The sequence below is a fragment of the Desmodus rotundus genome, chromosome 13 (assembly GCF_022682495.2).
Source record: "Desmodus rotundus isolate HL8 chromosome 13, HLdesRot8A.1, whole genome shotgun sequence".
Classification (NCBI taxonomy): Eukaryota; Metazoa; Chordata; class Mammalia; order Chiroptera; family Phyllostomidae; genus Desmodus; species Desmodus rotundus.
Genome location: NC_071399.1, coordinates 8,474,048 through 8,494,882, shown reverse-complemented (window position 1 = coordinate 8,494,882; position 20,835 = coordinate 8,474,048). Strand labels below are relative to the sequence as shown.

At 48.3% G+C, this 20,835-nt stretch overlaps 1 protein-coding gene and 2 long non-coding RNA genes across 8 annotated transcripts in view; 2 read left to right on the top strand and 1 right to left on the bottom strand.

The window, feature by feature from the left end:
* Positions 1 to 415: 415 nt before the first annotated feature.
* On the top strand, positions 416 to 8,229 carry LOC123479982 (uncharacterized). Its single transcript, XR_006655827.2, has 3 exons — positions 416 to 528; positions 7,169 to 7,317; positions 8,092 to 8,229. It is a non-coding gene; the product is annotated as an uncharacterized lncRNA (long non-coding RNA).
* A 1,398-nt stretch (positions 8,230 to 9,627) lies between these two features.
* LOC123479981 (uncharacterized) lies at positions 9,628 to 13,986 on the bottom strand. Of its 2 annotated transcripts, none has more exons than XR_006655826.2 (3): positions 13,955 to 13,986; positions 12,382 to 13,136; positions 9,628 to 11,243 (listed from the first exon to the last, which is right to left on the bottom strand). It is a non-coding gene; the product is annotated as an uncharacterized lncRNA (long non-coding RNA). The 2 variants fall into 2 exon arrangements; XR_006655825.2 differs by having other exon boundaries at positions 13,824 to 13,956.
* Positions 13,987 to 14,204: 218 nt separating this feature from the next.
* Positions 14,205 to 20,835, top strand: part of IRF2 (interferon regulatory factor 2) — a 72,964-nt gene continuing 66,333 nt past the window's right edge. Inside the window, exon 1 of one of the 5 annotated variants that reach the window (XM_045197085.2) lies at positions 14,205 to 14,386. The gene's annotated coding sequence lies outside the window, so the exon portion shown is untranslated. Of the gene's footprint in view, positions 14,387 to 14,640; positions 14,663 to 14,722; positions 14,782 to 20,835 lie in introns of those variants that run through there. The other 4 variants (XM_024562843.4, XM_053916397.1, XM_045197086.3 and 1 more) reach the window with 4 other exon arrangements.

The window sequence follows — 20,835 nt, the reverse complement described above, 5'->3', positions numbered from 1 at the left end:
TGGCCAGCTGTGGGCAGGGCCTGGCCGTGTTAGGAGCGAGAGTATCTACTCCCCCAAACAGGGTGGGACAGGAATGAGCTGGGAAGTCCTGAACAGGAAACTCCACACTTCAAACCTGTACCTCAGTATCTGGGTTCCACTCAGGGAGAGGCTCTGAGGACTGGCCCCCCACCTGAGCTCACAGGAGTGACTCGAGGGAGGCACTGTGAGATGACAGGGGCTGGAGGACACAGAATCTCACCTTTGTAAACAGAGGTCAGTGGAAGGATCCGCTGATACTGCATATTCAAAACTAGGACGTCCCTAAAGCTTCATCATTTTTCTCAGTTCTGACTTACAAAACGTTTGCATAAACATTTACATACCACACCCTTAAATGTGTTAGGTGGAAAAAATTTGTCATAAAAAAGAAGCTGAAAAAAAGAGGCACAGCAACGGGGTTAGGTAGGTCCCACTCACACCACTCTAAGACTAGTGATCTCATTGGAAAGAAGCTCAGAGAAATCAGAGATGGAGAGAGGAGGAAAGGTAAGTCGTTGCAGGTCTTATCAACCATTCAGCATAACAAGGGCGTCTTTGAGCAGGAGTTGTCCTGAGAGACTCCTGGATCTCATAGGAGGCTGTGGCCCTTGATCTTGCTGAGTCCGTGAGGTTTGGCACTAAAGAGGGGAGCAGGTGGAGGAATGTTTCCTCTTCCTCTCCATTGTCCCCCTTCTTTGCTCTGTCCTCTTAGCGTACCTTACAGGACCCCAAATGGCCACTCCCTTCACAGTTGACGACTCTGCTCTAAAAGGCCCTTCAGGTCTTGGGCAAGTGTCGTCAGAGGAGGACGCTGTGCAGATGCCCGTGAATGCCCCTCCCGGAGCAGGGCTGACCCTTACCACTGGGCATGTTCAGGGTTTTAGGGAAAGCTGGAGCTCAGACAGGTGGGGTTTTGTAAAGGAAATACCCCCAAAGGTTAAATATTGCTAAAATTGTGGGGTGCCCTAATTAACTCATTCAGTTAACATTTTCTACCCACTGTGTACACAACTTACTAGTTAGGCATTCACTTCTAGATGTAAACTGGGGGGCTAAAGAAAATGAATCTTTTCTTCCCACCTTCCAGGCTCTTCTATCCAGGCTAATAGTCAAATTAACAGAGACAGATTAACAGGAGAAAATTAAATTTGAATACATGTACATGGGGAATTCACATACACAAGAGAGTCCAAAGACCGTGAGATGACATTGGGTATTGACATTTTGGACAGGGAGGAAAGGGTGGTGGGGGTGGGTATTAGATTTCAGAAGTGAGAATGGGTGCTTTATGGGTAGTTGAGGGAGAGAGGAACTCACGTGGCAGGCACATTCTTGCTAGGCAACTCAGAAACCACGGGACCTCATGGAACCTTGGGATCGGCTCCCAGACCCCAGCCCGGAGCCCTCCTATTTACCACACACGCTTCATTCGAATTAGGCTAAGGCTGCCTCCTAAGATCTTCTGAAGCAGGCTTCTCCATCTGAATCCCTCAAGCAGGAAAGGGGCAAGGTTCAAGGCTCTTTCTGAGTCTTGTTTCTTCATCGACAGCTTGAAGTCAGCATCCCAAGATGCAGCTTCACAGGGCAAAAGTTTCCCTGACCGTTAGATAACAGCACTGAAAAATCCACTTGCCTTTCTCCCTGTTTGGCGGGAGGGAAGGAGGGCTTCGCTCGCCCCCTTCCCGCAGGTGTTTCCTTGGTCAGAAAGAGGCCTGAAGGCTGCTCCACACACCGAGCTTTGTCATCTCAAGACCAGCTTTTTTTTTTTTTTTTTTAAGAGTAACACTGCTAACTTGCTGTCCCCTTCCTTCTCACATTCAAAACTGACTCTAGGTCTGGAGCTTAATTGGAGAAATATTTTAAATTCCGCGGATAGGTGGCCCTTCCGCTGATTCTTGGGAGTAGAAAATGTTTGTTTTGGCCTGAAGCAGCTCCAGGGACAATGCACAACATTCGGCCTCTTGCATAGAGTGGCCAAACAGCTGCGGGTGATTCCGGGAGCTGGAGAACATTCTTCATTTAAAAGGAGATTTCTATACCTTACAGCAACTGCAAAAGCATCTACAGCTCCCATGGACAAGGGCCTTTGAAATGATACACCCCAGGAAAAAACCCTCCCACTACAGGGCAAAGTAAAATTTGCCTGCATCCCATAATCATTCCATGTGCACTGTCTCACCAAATTTGTGTATTTGGGTGTCCACTGTTTCTTCTCCAAGAAAGCACAGGGTTCACTTGCCAGGAACCTACTCTTGCTTCTGAAAAAGCGGGACATGTGCTGAACCATAACTATTAATGGAGAAACTCATTAAATAAAGCAATAGTCAGGGTCTGGCAGAAGGAAGGCCTGCTTGAGTGTGGTTGGTAGGGTAATAGTATGGGTGTGATCATTTACAGTTTTAATTTGAACATTTCGCCTAAAATGTCATATGGTGTGCTTGAGTGTGATACTGTCTTGTTACAGAATTACATGCTTATAATTCTGTCAGAAAAGATTTGGTAATAAATACGGGTGTTATTTGTGCCGGACCCTGTATATTTAGAATATTCTTGATGAACTTTCCGCCATTAGCATCAAAATGATTGGTGGAAGGATAAAAAGCCATAGGAATTTCAGATGGGGCTGTAACCCTAAAGCACAGAAAAACCAAATTAATTATATCCCCAAGGCACTCGAGCGCATATTTCTCTTGCCCAACGAAAACAATCCTGGTCCCTAAAAATCTTACACCTGACATTTCTTTTGATTTAATTAGATGCAAGACAGGAACACAAGCCAAATTTCAACATATAAATGTGGCTGCCTAATTATTTGTTGTTGCCAGTTCTCCGCATGTTTTTCTTACATTTGTGCGGCTTGTCAAGTCTTACCTACATCATCCTATTTGAATTCCACAGCCACCTGGGGAAAAACACAGGTGACAGAAGTGACTGTCACCATTGTTTAGATGAGGACAGAGGCTCCAAGAGGTCTCAGGGCAGAGGATGGGTGGTCAGACTGGGCCCTGAAAGTGAGGATTTAACCTTTGTTACTGTCCAGGCGGACTGGGGACATTCTGTCAGCACCTGTGTGTACCAGCGAGTACCCGAGTGTGGGTGTCCCGGTCTAAGCACAGCGGGAGGGGAGCCAAAGGGTTTAGAAAGAAGGAGAAGAAATGGAAAACGGACTAACAGGTGAGAAGCACTAGTGAGTTATGCTAAAGTGTGGTTCCGCAGGATCAGCCCCCGGTGCCCTAGGATAAAAACATTAAATGAGCAACTCTAGGTGCCAGGTGTCAGGATTTCTCAAAATAGAGCCGATGAGAATTCTTTGGGCGGCACCCCGACTAGTCAGTAGGCATTGCTGTTAGCAGGTACTGTGGCCCATGCCCAGGGCGACAGCGAGACACTCACAACTCTGAGGTCAAGTTCACCTCCGGGCCCAAAAGAGCATGTATCAAAAGATCACACATAAGGTCAGACTAAGGAATGGTCAGTAAATTATTGAATGAGGAGGTGCAGATGCCCTGAACTAATCAATGTGTTATATCAGGACAACTGCACTACCTTATCTGAAGCCAAACATAGGAAGTGTTGTAAATCTGGAGAAATGGGAATCAGTCGTGTTCACTTTATCTGGGGGAGAATGACTGTTGATGGGAGGGGATGGCTGACCACCACCCTGTCAAGCAAGGAGCTGGACAGCGGGAATTCAGAAGGGGGGCTGTGGGGAGGTATGTAAGTGACAGTCACCAAGCTCTGCTCTTGCGGGCCAGGATGCATTATCAGCTGTCTTGGGGCCTGGGGACCCCTGCGCTCTGACTTCTGGTTTATAGTTCAGGTCTCCAGCCATAGCTAGTATGAGTGTCCTCCCACGATGCGACCAATTCTGGGGGTTCTGGGTCAGCAAAGCAGAACCTGGACTTTTAAGTGTGATGAGCCTGCCTGGGCCTTTGTTCATTTTGACTGTCCTGTATGGTGGACAGCCAGTTGCCTTGGACCACAGCTCTGCTGGTCTCCCTTAGTGACAGTGGACAGGGTGCTTTGTTCTTATATTTAAATGAATATTTTACTTGTAGCAGTAGTCTAGTTCAAGGGCAAAAGAAGCCCCATCCTGGGACTGGAAAGAATAGGGGTTCTTGTCTTGGTGTTACCACTAGCCATGCCTTTGACATTTCAAGCTCTTTAATCTCAGTTTAGGTTTCTTCATCCATTCAGCGAAAGGATTTCATCAGGTGATCTTTATAATTTGCCCAAGGTCCCTTAGTTGACCGGGGACAAATGGCCCTTCATCCCACTGCCCTTCCCCGACCTTACTCCAACTTTTCCTCATGTAAATTTGGGATGGGGGGGTAAGGTAGGATGAAGCAGACTTCCCTTCTCCTTAACTAGGGTAGATTCTGGGTAGATTATGCATACACGAAGGCCTCACAGTAAAGAGTCACCTCCAGCTCCAGCCCCATTCTCCAACCTTCTCCATCTCATTAGATTCACACAGAAAAATGACGACAGTGGAAAATGATATTTATATTGTGAGAAGAACGGGGTGTGGTCAATGCTGGGGCTGCCTGTGGCCACCCCAAGGGAAGAGGCACTCAATACATTGATCCCCCTGTGACCGTGGACCCAAAGACACTGGCTGAAATGTTCTGTCATGGGCCCTTCCAGACCAGGATGCCACCAGGGGCAAGCTCGATTAAGTCGCATTTTCTTCTTAGGCTCTATCCCTGACTGGTACAGTAGTTTCTTCTCATCCAAAAACAGAGAAGCAGCTCCCAACCTCCCTTTGTGCTCCACTTCACAGGGCTGGCTTCTTGTACAAGGGCCACAGGGAGAAAAGAACATGCTTCTTTGGGCTGTTGTCTTTCTGTAAAGCGAGGACACATTCTACAGGCTCTTGGCTTCTACTGTATTCATTTTGTTATTACTTATCTCTACATCTATCACAATTGTCTTCTTTTGGTGTGATTTATTCCATGGTGTAGCATGCTTTGTTCCTTAATGATTCACATCTGAACAGATGGTCTGGAAGCCAACTCCATCATTTGATACGTGCTGTCAAGCCTCTTGCATGTGGCACAGAAAGCAGAGTCACCCTCGTAGCATCTCTTCCCAGAACAGACTCAACATTTTAGGTCCCATCTCCAAGTCTTATCACCTGGCCTTGTTAAGAGGTGGTAACTTACTCGAATGTTAACTGTTAACAGCAGAGATATGTGATAAGTATACAGTAGTCTAGTTAGTACTTTTTTCCTTCTTATTTACTTTTCAGAGTAAGTGCATGCCAGTACACTTTTGGTAAAACATGGCGCTCTTGGAACTCCACTCATGCTTTCATGCCTTCAGCAGGTGCTTTTGACATACGTCTCGAGTAGTAGGGACTGTATGTGGGCTTTGTTTTCCTCATTTTCTTTTCTTTGTTTCTGCTTAAATTTTATGTATTTATTTTTAAAAAGGGGAAGGGAGGAGAGGGAGGCATCAACACCTGACCTGACCAGAAGCTCTGGGTACAGGTGTTGGGCTGATCCACTGGTGGTCTTCACTGAGGCAACGGGGGTGGGGGTGGGAGGGACCGGCTGGTATTTTCACCGAGCCCTTCGTAATATCACTGTCTGCACATATTTTCCCTGGAGTAGCATCCTCCTGTCTCCTCTCTGGCAATGTTGTTCTGAGTACTGGTTTTTTGGGTGTGAGCTGTGAAAAAGAGGATGGCGATTTCCCTGTTCAACACACCGCCTCCCTCAGCCCTCTCGCTTTGGAAGGAACTCTACACGGCCCACCTTGGTATGGAGGGAGAGAAGTCAATAGACTGTGGGGGCCTGCGTGGGGGCGGAGAAAGAGGGGGCTGTAACTGCTGCTTATATGCACTTCTAATTTAACCCTGCTGCCTTCTGCCCAGGGTTTTTTTTTTTCCCGTAGGCCATTTTTTATTGTATTCTTTCCACTACTATTTATCCGCCTTATACCCTTTTCCACTTCCACCCCTAGTTTTTTTTTTCTATTCCTGTGCCTTTTCTGGGTTCTGTTTGGAGAATTTGGGTGCTTCTCACAAATACCTCTCAAACTCCCTATACAGGCACTGAGGTCTGACTGTCCTCTCTGCTCAGCTTTCCTCCTTTTTTGGAATTCTGTCTGCATATGTTGTGGGTACAGACATCTATTAATTCCCTAAAGACAGACACACATTTCTGTTGCCTGTTCTCCTTACTGCTGCTTGGTGGACTTTAGGAGGAGGCGTTTGGATGGGTGTGTCTTTACTCGGCCTTTCTGGAAACAGAGGCACTCACACTTTTATAACAGAAAAGACTTGCCATACTATGAATTCTTATACTCCCCCCCTTTTTTTTGTTTAACTAAAGCCTAGATTTGGAGATAAACTAAATTTTAATCAAATTTGGGCTTTATCCTGGCTAACCGGAAGAAACCCACTGTGTAGTGCAAGGGTCATAAGCACACACCACCAAACATCTGGATAAAATACAAGTTTAGCGCACAGGTGTTCTGCCTACTTGACCACAAACTAAACATCTGGGCAGGAGATGCTTTCGTCTTCGGTTTTCACCAGGTGTTTTACATCAGAGTGGACACAGCCACGTAATTAAAGTACCTTGTGTGGGGGAATGCTGAGCTAACAAATAACCTGAGGCTACTCTTCTGTACATCCTGGATGTGACCACAAACAGGTCCACCGCCATCACTGCATCAGCGGCTTCATGGAGGGGTCCAGGGAACTCACACCTGCAGGCACTGAGCTGCTGACTCTAACTGTTCTCTTTCCCACCTAAGGAATCCGTTCACGTATCCAAGGAAGTAGTTTTCACTCTGGTTTTAGAAGCTGAAGAGCTGCCTTAGGGCCGTATTAAATGTACATGTTTCTTCCACATGTTGGATCTATGAGTCTCCCCCCACTCCCCATCTCCAATTTTTAATTACAAACTGTTTTCCTAATGCCACCAATATAATATATAATTCAACAAAATCCCTTTGGCCTAACCACAGGACTTTGCTTGCACTGCCGGACCAGATGAGTGTGTTAGATGGGTGTTCTGTGTGGGAGGGGAGGACATTTGAAAGTCTGACAGCATCTATCGAGGCTGTTGCACACACACACACACACACTCTCACGAATCTATTTTTAATTTCTTTTTTTTGAAACCTATTTGTTAAGGTACAGCTCACATCCCACTACCTGTGGGAGGTCTGCTGGGCCTGTCCTTTGGGAGTCCCTGCTGTGCTTCACTGTGTTCTATCCAGACTTGCTTACTTTTGGCCTTGACTGATGGCAGTGTTGTGCTGATAACGGACATCTACTTCCTGGTGAGTAATTCTTCAGCAGGGTTACGAAGAGAACTGGACTAAGATGCCCACCCTCCCTGAGGCCACTGCGCTGGTGTCCTGGACTTACCAGTAGTGTTGGGCAGCAGTGGACACAGCGCTTTGTTAGTGTGTTCAGTGAGCCAGACCGCCCCAGCTTCCTTCCTGTGGGCACGTCCAGCTGGCCTGGGAGGAAGCTGTGCTGGCTGAGATGATGGAGGAGAAACGATCAGCATAAAGCAGAGAACTCTTAATGAGAACAGACCTCATGCAGGCAAGAGCGACGGCCCTTTATTCCCACAGGGTTACCCTCTAGGACACTCTTCTTTACCGTTCAGCTAGCAGGGCTAAATGGGCCTTTCCCACAGGGAGAATAGGCAGACCCGTAAGGAACCGAGATGCCTGCCTGCTTTACAACGTCTACATCGTGGGCCTATAGGGTGACTTGGGGTTAAAGCACTCTTGCCAGAAGGCCCTAAAGTGACATAAACACAGGGAACGGTCAAGAAAAATGTAGTTGTAAGTAATTATCCAGGGCAGTACACACACACACACACTCTAACAAATCAGAAAGCAGATGCCAAAGTGGCTTTAACTTTTCTCTTTAATGTGCTCTGTACTTCCAATTTTTTAGTTTGAAAATTATCATTTTTCCTTGATACAAAGATAAATAAATTAGTAACCCACCTGTCCTTACGGTGACCAAGATGAACAGCTTTGTATATACCTTTATCCCTTTAATTTAAACTTTTTGGGGGGCCACTCTTGTCTTTGCAGAAAGGAGAGCATAATATGAACATTTCTTCGCATCTCGACTTTCATTCTTTGTATTACATCCTCGAAACAGTCTGAGGAGAATATGTGTCTGGGGTCCACGGCCGAATAGATCTCTCATATTCTGTTTTTTCTAAGCAAACTTTTTTGGGGGGTTACTAAGAATGAAGTAAAATTTTGCTTTATTTGTGGAGATGGAAATTAGGGAGAAAGTTAAAGGAAAGTAAACATTTTAACTTAGGCATTCCAACATGGAATATAAACAGACTGAGCTGTTTCAGGATGTCCGGAGTGCGTTGTGTTCACGCCACAAACCAAGAGAGGGCAGTGAAAGGACTTGCACGTTCCCCAGCGAACCCAGGAATCAAGAAATCCTTGCATTTCCTCGTGGTGAGGAGACACCTGGGAGACTCAGAGCATGGACTTTTAAAGTCACAGAGCCCTTCAGCATCTCCCCATTGCTCTTAGAATAACCTCCAGACTCTTTGACCTGACCTCTGCCCGTGTCCCTCTGACCCTCACTCACAGCTCTGGAGTCACACTCACCTTCCTCCAGTTCCTAGACCATGTCAGGCCCTGCCACTTCTTAGGGCCTTTGTCCCCCTCCTTCCTCTGCCTCAGGGCTTCAATTGCACGACCAGGACCTGTTGCGGGTTGAATCGTGTCCCCTCCTAACCCCTCAGCACCTCAGAATGTGATCCCACGTCTTTGCAGATAGAATTAGTTAAGATGAGATCCCCCTGGACCGTGATGGGCCCCTAACCCAATATGACGAGTGTGCTATAAAAAGGGAGAGTCAGGACACAGACCCACACCCAGAGCACGTACCACGTGAAGATGGAGGTAGAGTTCCCGGCAATGCTTCTGCAAGCCCACGATGGCCCGCACACCCGCAGCAGCTTGGAGGCACGGAACAGAGCCTTCCCTCCCTGCCCTCAGGGCGAACCAACCCCATGGACACCAAGCCATGAGTTTGGACTTCCAGCCTCGGTAACTGTCAGACAAAAAATTGTGGCACTTTGTCATGGCTGCCCTCGGAAACTAATACAGTATCTTCTCATTCATCAAGCCTTAGCTTACAAGTCATTTTGTCAAACATTCCTTGATCATCTAGATCTGCCAGTATTTTCTACCAAAGCTCAACCCAAATAGAAATCTGTGACTTTTATTGGTTGGCTTGCTTGCTTGTCTGCGGACATCACCACGCTCTGGGAGCGTGGGGCTTGCCCCGTCCTGACAGCAGCTCTCAGCGTGTCCGTGGCCTCACAGCGCTCAATGAACGAGGGTGGGAATGCCCGGGAGTTGAACCCGTGCCCAGGAGGAGGTACCAGGAGCGAACATCAACTGTTATGCACATTTGGGATACAGAGGAGATGAAGTTTTTCCAGGAAGTGAGGGAATTTAAAAATACTCTCAGTTTTTTGTTTTATGACACTCTTCTGTCTTCCTGGTTGGCAAATTTCCAAACATCAGGAAGTCTAGGGAAGAAGAGGACGCACTGAATGTCAAAGACAACCTTCAGAAGCTGTGAGTGAGGGGCTTGCAGGGAAATTGTGAAAGCTGTGAGAAAAAAATTCTTCAAATATGCACATGCAGTGAATCATATGGTTTGCTGAATTTATGTTACACATTTGAAATTTATTTCGTTTAAAATATTTTGATACTCGAAATTATTACAGCAATTCTTTTAAAGAACTTCAAGGCAAAACTATAGATGCTTTCCCCTTCTGACTTTAAAAGTAATAAAAGCACTACTTTGTATTTTATCACCTTAGAGTACTAATGAATATTTCAAAGCCATTTGGGATGCAACAGAGAAACCACAGCAAAACACATTTCAGAGTATTTTTCCCTTACTTCATCAGAAGAATAGGACAAAACTTGTATTTGTTACTAAGGATTAGGCAATCTCTTATACTACTCAATTTAAATTCATGATTTTCAGGGAGTAATTGTAACAAAATGAACTTCACTTTGGGGTTTTAATGAAATGGGAGAAACTCTCACATGAGGTCATTGTCCAGAAGTTCTCCAACTCGATGCCTATCATCCTTGACCTTTGACAGCTTTTTCAGCGTCTTCATAGTTCTGTGTTTGCAACTAAGACGGAACTTGGCTGTGTGGTCATCCAACGTGCACTTCACAAGAATAGTCTTTGCCGTGCAGAACTGTAATCCACGGCTTGGTATTGGCCAAAGGCTCTGGCAAGTGTAGCACACTCGTTTTCCATGGCTGTAGGGCCCTGAATTCCAGCACAAGTGGGGAGAGCCTCTGTGGCCAGAGGAGAGGCAGTGTCAGTGACACTGGGGAGAAAACTCGGGCATCAGCGGGCCGAGGGGCCACCGGTTTAATCATAGCTATAAGCCCTGGACACTGCAGTAGTATGCCATCGCAGTCCACACCCTCAGTGTACAGCTGTGATGTCAGACGGAGGTGACCTCGGCGCCATGGCTGAGACGATGCGATGGCAGCTAAGCGGCCTGTGTAGTAGACTGCCGGAGAGCTTCTGGGAGACCAAGGGTCGCATTTGTTTTGTTCACTGATGTGTTCCCAGAGCCAAGAGAAGTTCCTGGGCATGAATCAAGTTTGGTACTTGAATGATTATTTGATGATGCTATTCTCATTTATTAGAAAAAATGAATTAAAAACCTCCTTGAAAGGGGTTCCCCTTGAATGTATCTCTCAATTTCGTGCCTGAGGTGCATTCATGGAGAGAGCTGTCACTCCAAGTAACCACGGCCCTGACTCCGCTCCCTCGAAATCCATCCAGGCAGGTTTCCTGTTAGGACCTTCTGTTCCACAGCTAGAGCACACACACAGAGGGACCGCACGCAGAAGGCTGCTCTGGTTTCATCAGACGGCTCAAACAATGGTTTCCGTATGAGACCAAGGTGTCTGGTCAGATTTCCTTGGTATGGCACAGGTTACTTTTCCCAGAGACTTCCAAATGGTTGTATTTGGTACATCGATCCACTTTCCCTACAGAGATTTATGACTACATGCATCTCATCAAAGGGTAAGAAATATTTCTTGACTGTGTACATCAATACCACGTGGATTTGGGGGTTGCATTTACATTTTCTGTCTGCAGTGACAAGTCATCAAGGCCCTGAGACCAGAGTGAAGTTCATTCTCTGCTGTACGAGCTCTGGGGCCTGGAAAATGAGAAACAACACCCTTGCCTCAGGGAGTTCCCCGGCCTCTGGAAAGGCAGAAGTGGGTGATGCCTCCCAGCTCCCCGGCGAGTTAATGAAGTGACAAAGACGAGGTCACAGGGAAAGGTGTTTGGAGTTTAGTTTTAGATACGTTGAATCTGAGGAACATCTAGGACGTAATGCATCCAGAGCTCAGAAGTCACACCTTTTGGAGCTAGCACTGAATAGTGGTGTCTGGACCTCTGGGCATGGGGGAGGGCGTGCAAGGGGAAGGAATGCTGAATGAGAAAGTAGGAGGGTTGAGGACAGAGAATCTGGAAACAACATAATTTAGGGGCTGGCAACAGAAGAGGAGCCAGCCAAGACGCAGGACAGGACAGAGGGATGTGACAGAGACGTTGTGGAAAATGGGCGGCGTGATGAACATTTTTAAATGTCACATAAAAGATGGAGTGGATGAGGAGTGGAAATGGCATTTAGAAAAATTACTAGAAGTTAATACATAAAAATAGCAACAGGTCTATTCCTGATTGGGGAGAGTTCAGGTGGCGGATTTTCTTCATTCGACTTTTCTGTATTTTTTGCCTTCTATACAATAATCATGGATTGCAGTTATATACACAAAATAAGCCCCAGCCGCGTGGCTCACTTGGTTGAGGTGTCGTCCTACACACCCAAAGGGCTCGGGTTCAATTCCTGGGCAGAGCACATGCCTAGGGTGCGCGTCCCCAGGTGGGCGCTCGAGAGGCAACTGATTGATGTTTCTCTCCCTCTCTCTTTCCCTCCCCCTTTCTCTAAAAATCAACAAGCATGTCCTTGGGTGAGGATTAAAAATAATGAAGTCTAAAATAATTAATGGGAACCAAGGGCAAGTAATTATTAGTTCATAAGTATTTCAGTGCGTATGTGCTGGGCACCACACTAAGGATAGAATGATGGACACGAGGACAGATCTGCTCTTCAGAAAAAGGCATGACAGCTGGTTTGACAAGGGAAGGGGTCAGGACTCATGGGGCACAAGAGCAGGAGGTGCCGCTAGAAAAGGAGTTTGGTGGCAGATTATAATAGACTTTATATATCTTGTCAAACAATGTGGGCTTTCCTGAGGGGAGAAGTTAGGGTTGGACTTATGCCTTACCTGAAGTTAATTTTCTCCTTAACTCGGACAGTAGTGTGGCTGCTTGCCCGGAGGTGTCCGAGTTAGGAGACCGGGAGCAAGGCCACAGCAATCGGTGAATGAAGCCTTGGGGTGGGGATGGAGCGAGGTCCAGGGCCAGGGATACCGGGTAGTAGCATCGACTGGTCAGCAGGACACTACGGGCTGGAAGTGCAGCAGGTCCTTGAGGAACACTGTTTGGTTCCGTGATCTTCCGTTATAACATTGGTGAGATGCCGCAGGAGCTTACCCTTTGTCTCCATCAATTAGCTTCTGGTAAACTTGGTTGCTTTGTACACAGTTTCACTTAAACTCTCGGAACCTGTCTACGGCCACATTAGTTGAGGGAAGAAAACGTCACTAATAGGTCTTTAGTACGGGCCTACAGAGTTTGTACAGCGGGGCTCTGATGTCCCGCAGTGGTCTCGTTGTGCGAAATAAACAAGTGAGTGGCTGTGTCAGACAGGATTCTGGGAAAGGGGTGGGACATGTCTGCATGTGAGGTCTCTCTCTCAGCCGCCCACTGAACAGAGTCCTGAATCGTCCTCCGTCTCATCCCCACCTCGGCACACTTGGGCACTTTTCTTTTTCCAGTCCATAGAATTCAATACTTCTTCAACAAAGAGGGGTGCTGGACTGATGCTTTTATTATGGAAAAGTGGTTACCTCTAGAGAGCTGTGGGCTCTCGGGAAAGGACCTTCTCTGGGTAGAGAAGTTTGGGAGAAGCCTGATGAAACTTCACGTGGGGGAAGAAACAGGTATAATCAGTTGAGAGTCAGTGCTTTTAAAGCAAGGGACCAAACCCAGCAGGTCCCAAGTGAACAGTATACCTTAAGGTGACAGACGCTGCACCTGTATTCTTGCATTCTCTCTATCCCCATTTTACAGCCTTGCAAACTGAGCCCTTAGGTTAAGTAACCTGACCAAGGATGCCCAGCTAGTAAAGTAAGTAAGTTAAGGAGGCTAAAACGGAATCATCCCCGGGCCAGCCACGACCGACATTTTTAGGTAAAATTAACTCGCACCCTTGCCCATGTCCTCGGGCAGTAAAGGTAACTGCAGTAGCACCGGCAATGAGTAACTTGCAGGGCGCTGCTCTTGACTTCCTAGGGGAAGGCCTTCCTTATCGCCAAGTGCGCGCCAGGTGGTGCCTGCGATAGCAGCGGCCTCTCTAGTGGTTACACCCTCAGCCCCTGATAAGGGCTCAAAGGGTTCAGGACGCTCGCCACTCCGCCCAGCTCTTGCATTAGCACCGAAGTAATGCCGTTTTGTCAGTTGATTGCTCCTCTGAGTGGACTAGGTTACAAAGTCTCTAAACACCACTTACACCTGCCCCGCCTACTGGGTGGATGGCCCCTAAGCTTCCCGGGACGCCCCCCTCCCTCCCAACCTTCAGTATCCCTTAGGATGGAGAGTCAGGTACCCGCTTTCTCTCCGACAGCCACTGCTCCGAGGCGTGTGCCGCGTCCCCCGCGGGCCCCCCACCCCTACCCCATCGCGCTCGAGTGCTCGCGCGACGCGTGGGAGCGCCCCACGCGCCAACGACAGACTCACGAGCAGCCGCTTGTTGCTCCCGCTGCCGCGACGTGGGGAAGTGAAAATGAAATAGACTTTTCGAGAAATGATGAAAGCCGCTCGGCCTGCCAATGAGCAGCGGCGGCGAACTTCCGCACCTCGCGGCCGCCGCGCGCCCGCCCTCCGCCCCCCCTCCCGGTTGCACAAGCTTGAAACAAACACTGGGGAGGAAGGGCGGAGGGAGGCGGGCGCAGCGGGGCGGGGGGCGGGGGGATTTCCAGCCTCGGCTCCTCGGTTTCCTCTCCTTGTTTTGCTTTCGATCTGGACTGTTCTCAGGCAAGCCGGGGAGTAACTTTTAGTTTTGCTCCTGCGATTATTCAACTGACGGGCTTTCATTTCCATTTCACACACCCTAGCAACACTTAAATCTTGCGGAATTGCATTGGTAGCGTGAAAAAGCACACTCGAGAGGTAACATTTTTTCCAATAATAGTTGTGACTGTGCGTGTGTGTTTTTCTTGAGGGCATGTTTATGAGGACCGGAGGGGACGTGTGTGTGTGTCCAGATGGTCTGACATGATGTTTTGCAGACGGAGAATGCTGGGGCTCATAAATATTAATACCGATTTTTGGAGGAACAGTCCGCGCGGTTAAGGATCATCTGATTTTAGGGGAAGCAGGTTCTGCTGCTGTAGCTGCTGCTGCTGCTGCTGCTGGGGCTGCTGAGGCTGCAAGGAGGAGGAGGAGGTAGAGAGGGAGGAGGAGGAGGAGGAGGTCGGTGGAGGTTTAATTTCACTTTTGGATTTGCAGATGAGGAGAGGTGGCTCCATGGACACTGACCTGCTCTCTGTGACTCCGCGCCCCAGGTGTGGTGTGTGGGGGTGCAGGTCCGCCGGAGTCGGGCCTCCTTTTACAACAGATTGATCGTGTGCGAGTGTGTGCGTGTGCACGGACGCCGTAGCCTCCAGAGCCGAAGGCGGGGAGCGGGTCCTGCTCCGTGCCGGCGGCGGCGCCTGTGCAGGCAGCCTCCGGCGTAAATAAGCAGGCACCCGTGGTCCGCCCGGCTGCCCGCTCGGGGCTGGGAGAGGCGCCGCCCGCCGGGGCGGGAGGAAACTTGATGGGGCGACCGCCCGCCGGGATCGGGGAAGGGTCGTGGGCGCGCGGGCTCGGAGCGGGACTGGGAGCCGCGACTGGGAGCCGGGACTGGGGGCCGGGCCAGGCCGGCGCACCCGGCTTCCGCGGGGATGGGCCGCTGCCGCCGCCGCCACTTGGGAGGGACGTCGCGTCCTCCTTCCCGTCGGCCAGCGCCCGGCCTGCCCCGGGGCTTTGTCACTGCACTTGTCCGGGCGCGCGGGAGGCTCTGGCGGCGCGTCCCGGGAGGGCGCCGCGCCTAAGGGTCATCTACCCTTGCCGCGGCCTAGCGCCAGGCGCCTCCGGGTCCCCGCGGGCGCCCCGGGCCGGCCTCGCGCGCTGGGCCTGACCCGCCTCGGCTACGGAGCGGGCGAGGTGGGGGCGGGGAGCCTCCGGGGACCGAACGGTGCCCTGCTGGCACGGTTGGGGGCCCGCGTCTCCAGGGGGACCTGGAGCTGTGGCGGGTTGGGGACGTGACTGCCCGCCCCACGCCCTCCGACCCCGCTCTGGGCGCCGCGGGGCACTCGCCCGCGGGAAGAACGTGGTTGGTGCAAAGCCGCGGCCGCCACTTCCTTTCCGCCTGGTCGGCTGGGCTCGTCCCTGAGCGCTGCCCGCCGCGGCCAGTCGTGGCGCTCGGCCGCTCGCGGTGCCACGGCCTGGGGGGTCGGTTCCGGAAGCCTTTGCAAGTTCTCAGGGCTGCAGGATGTAACTCTGTTCTCCTTTCCAGGACACGCCGGCATCTCTCTTTGGCCCCAGGTCTGGGGCATTTGACGCCCTCACCCCCTTGCCCCTTTACAGGGGAAAAGGGAAGGAGGCTGGCAGCCTGAGCCAGGCGCAAAGGCAGCATTTCGTTCACCAGTTAGGGGCCCGGGTCAGGGGCGTATGCACGACCCTTGCTCGTCACCTGCAAGTGCGACTCCTGGGACAGGCAGTAGAGGTTGCCCCCCCTGTTAGCTGCTTGGCTTTCACTCGGTTTTTAACCTCCCAGGATAGAGTTTGGAACTTGGGGACATTTTACCCGCCGCCTGCCTCCTCAGTCTCCTCCCTCCAGTGTGGGCCGTGCTCCTTGTCCTTGGTTCCTTGGTTCGGGAATGAGAAAATGCAGAATCTTCCTATATGAGTGGCCTTTTGGCACTGGCCTCCCTGTCGCTGTGACTCGGCCTGCTTTTGATGAATGGCTCCGGAGGGTGGAGGATAGTGACATTTCCTGTTGTGGATTTTCAGGAATCACCAAGGTTGCTGTCAAGCCTGCAGTCATTTATTAGTTTTCAGACCGACTGCAAATACCGCTGGAACTTTGCAGCCGGCAGTTTCTGGGGCTCCAGGGCAGGTGCAGACAGGGGTCTGGAGACTGAGTACGCAAGGCGGAGAGCCTTGATGTCAGACAGACGCACGCTCCCTGACCCGGGCTCCAGGGCCATACCTGTTTGACGTCATTGGGCACGCACACTTGGGCTTCTCTAATTTTCTCAACCCCCTGCCATGCCTTTTTTTTTTTTCATGGAGAAGGGGGGAAAAGAAACCTAAAAAAATCCATTTTTTAAGGAAACTTCAGGAGAAGGAATATTTAGAACGTAAACTGGCATTTCTAAGGGGTAACCTTGGACTGTCTATTGATTGATGTGGCAGAGTCTGTCACTTCACTGTAATTAGTGAATGATTATAATTTATAACTTAGCCTGTTGTGTAAAAGTTAGAGTTTGGCCACTAAGATCAAAGAGTTCTTGTCTGTCGTGATTTGTAACTGCTTCTTAATATTAAACATTTCTATACTTCGTTCTCAAAGAGTTGTCTTTTTTTCCTGTTAACCTAGAAAAGATAGAGGTAATTCCACATGTCTCAAATGGAATGACCTGTAAAATGTCATCATAATCAAAAGTAAGGGTTTGTGGTTAAATCGGAAGCAAATTCAGGCAAACGAATGGTTATCTTAAAGTTCTGACAGTTCTGTGAACTATGGCCCCACTTTTCTCTTAGCTTTCTGAAACACTGTGTTAGGCGAACACTCAGTATACCAAAGCTAGTTAAAGAGGTTTAAACTTTGTAGTGAGGCATTTGAAACTTTGGATGTTTAACATTCGATGTGCATTGGTATTCTCATGTCTCCAAGGATACTGTACTTTCATTCTTGGTATTATCCAGTGTAAGCTCTATTGTTTTTAGGGAATTTTCATACAATTCCCTCTTGATAGGGAACAGACCCCTGAACTCTAAGTAGGGCGTGTGGGACATAGTTCCATTATGTGCTGTATACCAAAAAGGGCTTCAGGCAGACAAAGGCCTTTGTTCATTTAATACATTTCCCTAGAACATTCAGTATGTTGCAGACACAGTGTTAGGCGCTGTGGGTTCAACCAGGAACAGGAAGACCACTTTTCCCCCGAGGGGTATTGCATTCTAGTTAGTGAGCTGTCAGTACACAACCAAAAACCAAATACAGTAATTATCACCTGGGGTTAGTTCTATGGAAGGTAATAATAATACTTAACCGTATTATTACACTGAGTTGTGTATCTGATCCGGTTACTCTGGGGAGATAGATGAGATACTGTGTATGAAAAGAAGGTCGAGTAAGTTACAGCAGTCTACCAATGTGTGAGGCATGCGTTCTATCAGATTATTGTTTATTTTTTTAAAAGTATGCTTTTTTAATTTTTTAAAGATTTTATTTATTTATTTTTAGAGAGAGGGGAAGGGAGGGAGAAAGAGAGGGAGAGAAACATCAATGTGTGGTTGTCTCTCACATGCCCCACACTGGGGACCTTGCCAGTAACCCAGGCATGTGCCCTGACTGGGAATTGAACCAGCGACCCTTTGGTTTGCAGGCCAGCACTCAATCCACTGAGCCACACCAGCCAGGATGTTATTATTAATTTGAAAAAGCCAGGAAATCCTGACTACGGATGAAACACTCAGTTTCTCCTATAGAATTTTGAGCCAGAAGGGATTACTTATTCTGAGAATATATAAATAATGGTAAGGAATTCAACAGGGAATAACGTTCCTGTAAAGCAGCAAAGTGTTTAACAATGAAATGTGATATTGTCAGTGAATTTTGTTTTGGTGAGAAGAAAAGTTAGATGGTACTCATGGAGACCAAATGATGTGGAAATAACAATGGTTGAACCAATGTATTTTCCCTCCGTAGATCAGAAAAAGATCTTCCCAAACTCCCTGTGCTTTAGTTTGAATCTTCTTTATCATTGCTTCAGGCCCAATTCATTATCTGTTATTACAGGTATGCCCTTGACTGAGTTTAGTATTTTGCTCTTACATCTTTCAAGGGACTCGGTTAACTTGTATTTATTGAATGCTTACTATGTGCCCAACGCTGTATATGTGAAAGCAATGTGACAACATATGTAAAAGTAAATAGAATACATAGTGTATATTTAGAATATCTGACGTAAGAATACATAAAGTATATACGAAAGTAATATGAATTGCTATGAAACTTCAGTTATCAGTAATAAAGTCACTTCTTTCGTCTGCGTGGGACACCCAACACCTTCCCACCTGGGGAGGGAAGTCAGGGCTTTCTGACCCATCGGTACCCACATTGGGCCTGAGTGTGTGTGACCAATATCTGCCCCGGGCAGGGTTGCGAGTGGTCCTCCTGGTAGGAATGGGAGCAAGGAGGTGTGATTAAGTGTTGATTTTTCAAGCAAAGAACAGTAAGTTATCCACAGAGTCTAGATTTAAGCCTGAAGCCAATGTTTTATGTAAAATACCAGTGGAAACACACAGGCGAAATGAAGCCCACAGGTCACAGGTCCTGTGACTGAGTTGTGACATCTGTGCCGGGACTCTGCCTGGCCTTGTGGGCCGCGAGCATGCGGTAGGCTGTACCCGCCAGCCTTTCACCTTCGTCGGTCCCTTTTAAATGACTCCCCCTCACCAGCTCTGCCTTCCAACAAACTGTCTCTGAAACCAGCTGCCTTTTGGTCGGAAGACTTCATGGGCCCCTTGTTGTCACTCAGAAACACGCAAGGCTTCCCGTGAGAGCTCCTGATGCACTTGAGAGAACTGGAGCCATCGAATCTGGTTGGTCTAATTCCAGCCCAAAAGTGATGTTTTGGACATCCCAGGCAGCTGTTTCCTATGTAAGCTCATTGTCCTTTTAGGCTTTCCAAGGTTTTGGAACTAGCCCAGGGCCCCCCCACTCCCCTCAGTAACTTTTGAGTTCTGCCGAGCATCTATCTGGTGACCCCTGGATTGGAACTATTGTAGTAACCCAGGTATTATATTATTAAATGAGCACAAATAGGGTGCCTTTATTTCATTTATTTATTACATATTTGTGATAGCCAGCCACGTCCAAAGCTCTGTGTAGTGGGCGGTGCCTGAAGTCAAGAGTGCCTGGAGTTGATTTTCAGCTCTTTTATAAACTGGCCAATCAGTTCCCCTTTCTGGACCTTAGTTTTCACATCTGTAAAATGGGCCTGCATAGTTCTGTCATCTTTTGATGGGACTTACGTGTGCATCGAAATCCCCTAGGGGGAGGGGCTTTTAGAAACCACACAGGAACCTTCAGATTTGAGACTTACCTACAGCCCTTCCTCTCCTTGCTTCTCCAGCCCTAAGGAACACCCCCTTCCCTCCAGTAAGCCTCTGATACCAGTGTGTCCTGGATCCCTGTCCCTCCCTGGATCCCTGTCCCTCAGGTGTGTGGGCCAGAGGAAAGGTGGAAAAGCACTGAATCAAGGTTCTCCTCCCAGAGCCAAGTCTTTCTATTTTCTCATTGGCTCAGAGGTTGCGTTAGGTCAGAAGCTAAGCTGATGGAGCTTGTTACCCACATTTTAGACAGTGCTTTGAAGAGGGAATCTGTGGTCACCACTGTTGGCCCTCCCCATGTTGACCTTACTTTGTCGAATAAAAATGGTAGAATTGTTAGGGCTGAAAATTTGAATTTTCCCTTCTAAAGAGGCCAGAAGGTCTTTGTGTCTTGGCTATGTCTCTTTGTCTAGGAAGGATGTAAAGAGATGGGGGTTGGTTTTGTGCATTTCTGTTTTGGCTTATATTCCCCTTTTCGATGTATTTAGCTTCGATAAACAAGGAAGAATTAGAGTTGAACAAAAACATCTCCGTGTGTCTCAGGCTTGATGTGCCTGTCTGATGTCCCACCCGTATGAGAAATAAGACTTGGTGATTCTTTCTGAGGGTGGATTTGAAGCGTTTTTATCTCGAGGGCAAGGCCCATTTAGTTCAATACAGTATCTTAATTTAGGATTTTGTGTGGTAAAGGCCTGTCCAGTTTTCATTCAACAAACACTTTTGAGAGTTAATTACTTACTGTGTAATTTTCACAAAGAATTTCTTTTCAGGTGTATGTGGCAGTTTGTTGCTCTCTGTGTTAACAGCATTTGCTGCTCACACACCTAATGAGATCAAGGGCAAGAGGAGCTTCCAACTTAATTTATTCTTACTGAGCTTGTGACTGTCAGGTTTTTGTAGGGTCCAAAGAAATACCTGTGAGATGGAATACGCTGTCCCGGCCCTTCAGCTTGGAGTCCAAATGACTTTTCCTGTGTCGTGAGGTTGACATTTTGAGTAAGAAGGAGCTGCGTGCAAACTGCTTTATTTCAAGTAGCATCTCACGTGTTATTTTTAAAGATAGCTGGTTTCTTTGTTGTTGTTGTTCTCCTCACCCCAGAATTATTGAAGTGATGAGGAAAATGACTGTGGTAGGAGGAGTGTCCTCCCACCTGGGAAGGGTGCTAGTGGGTGTGTGGAGCGGTGGGTAACAGTGGGGGGGCGGTTCATTGAACAGTGACTGTTGGCAGATGAGG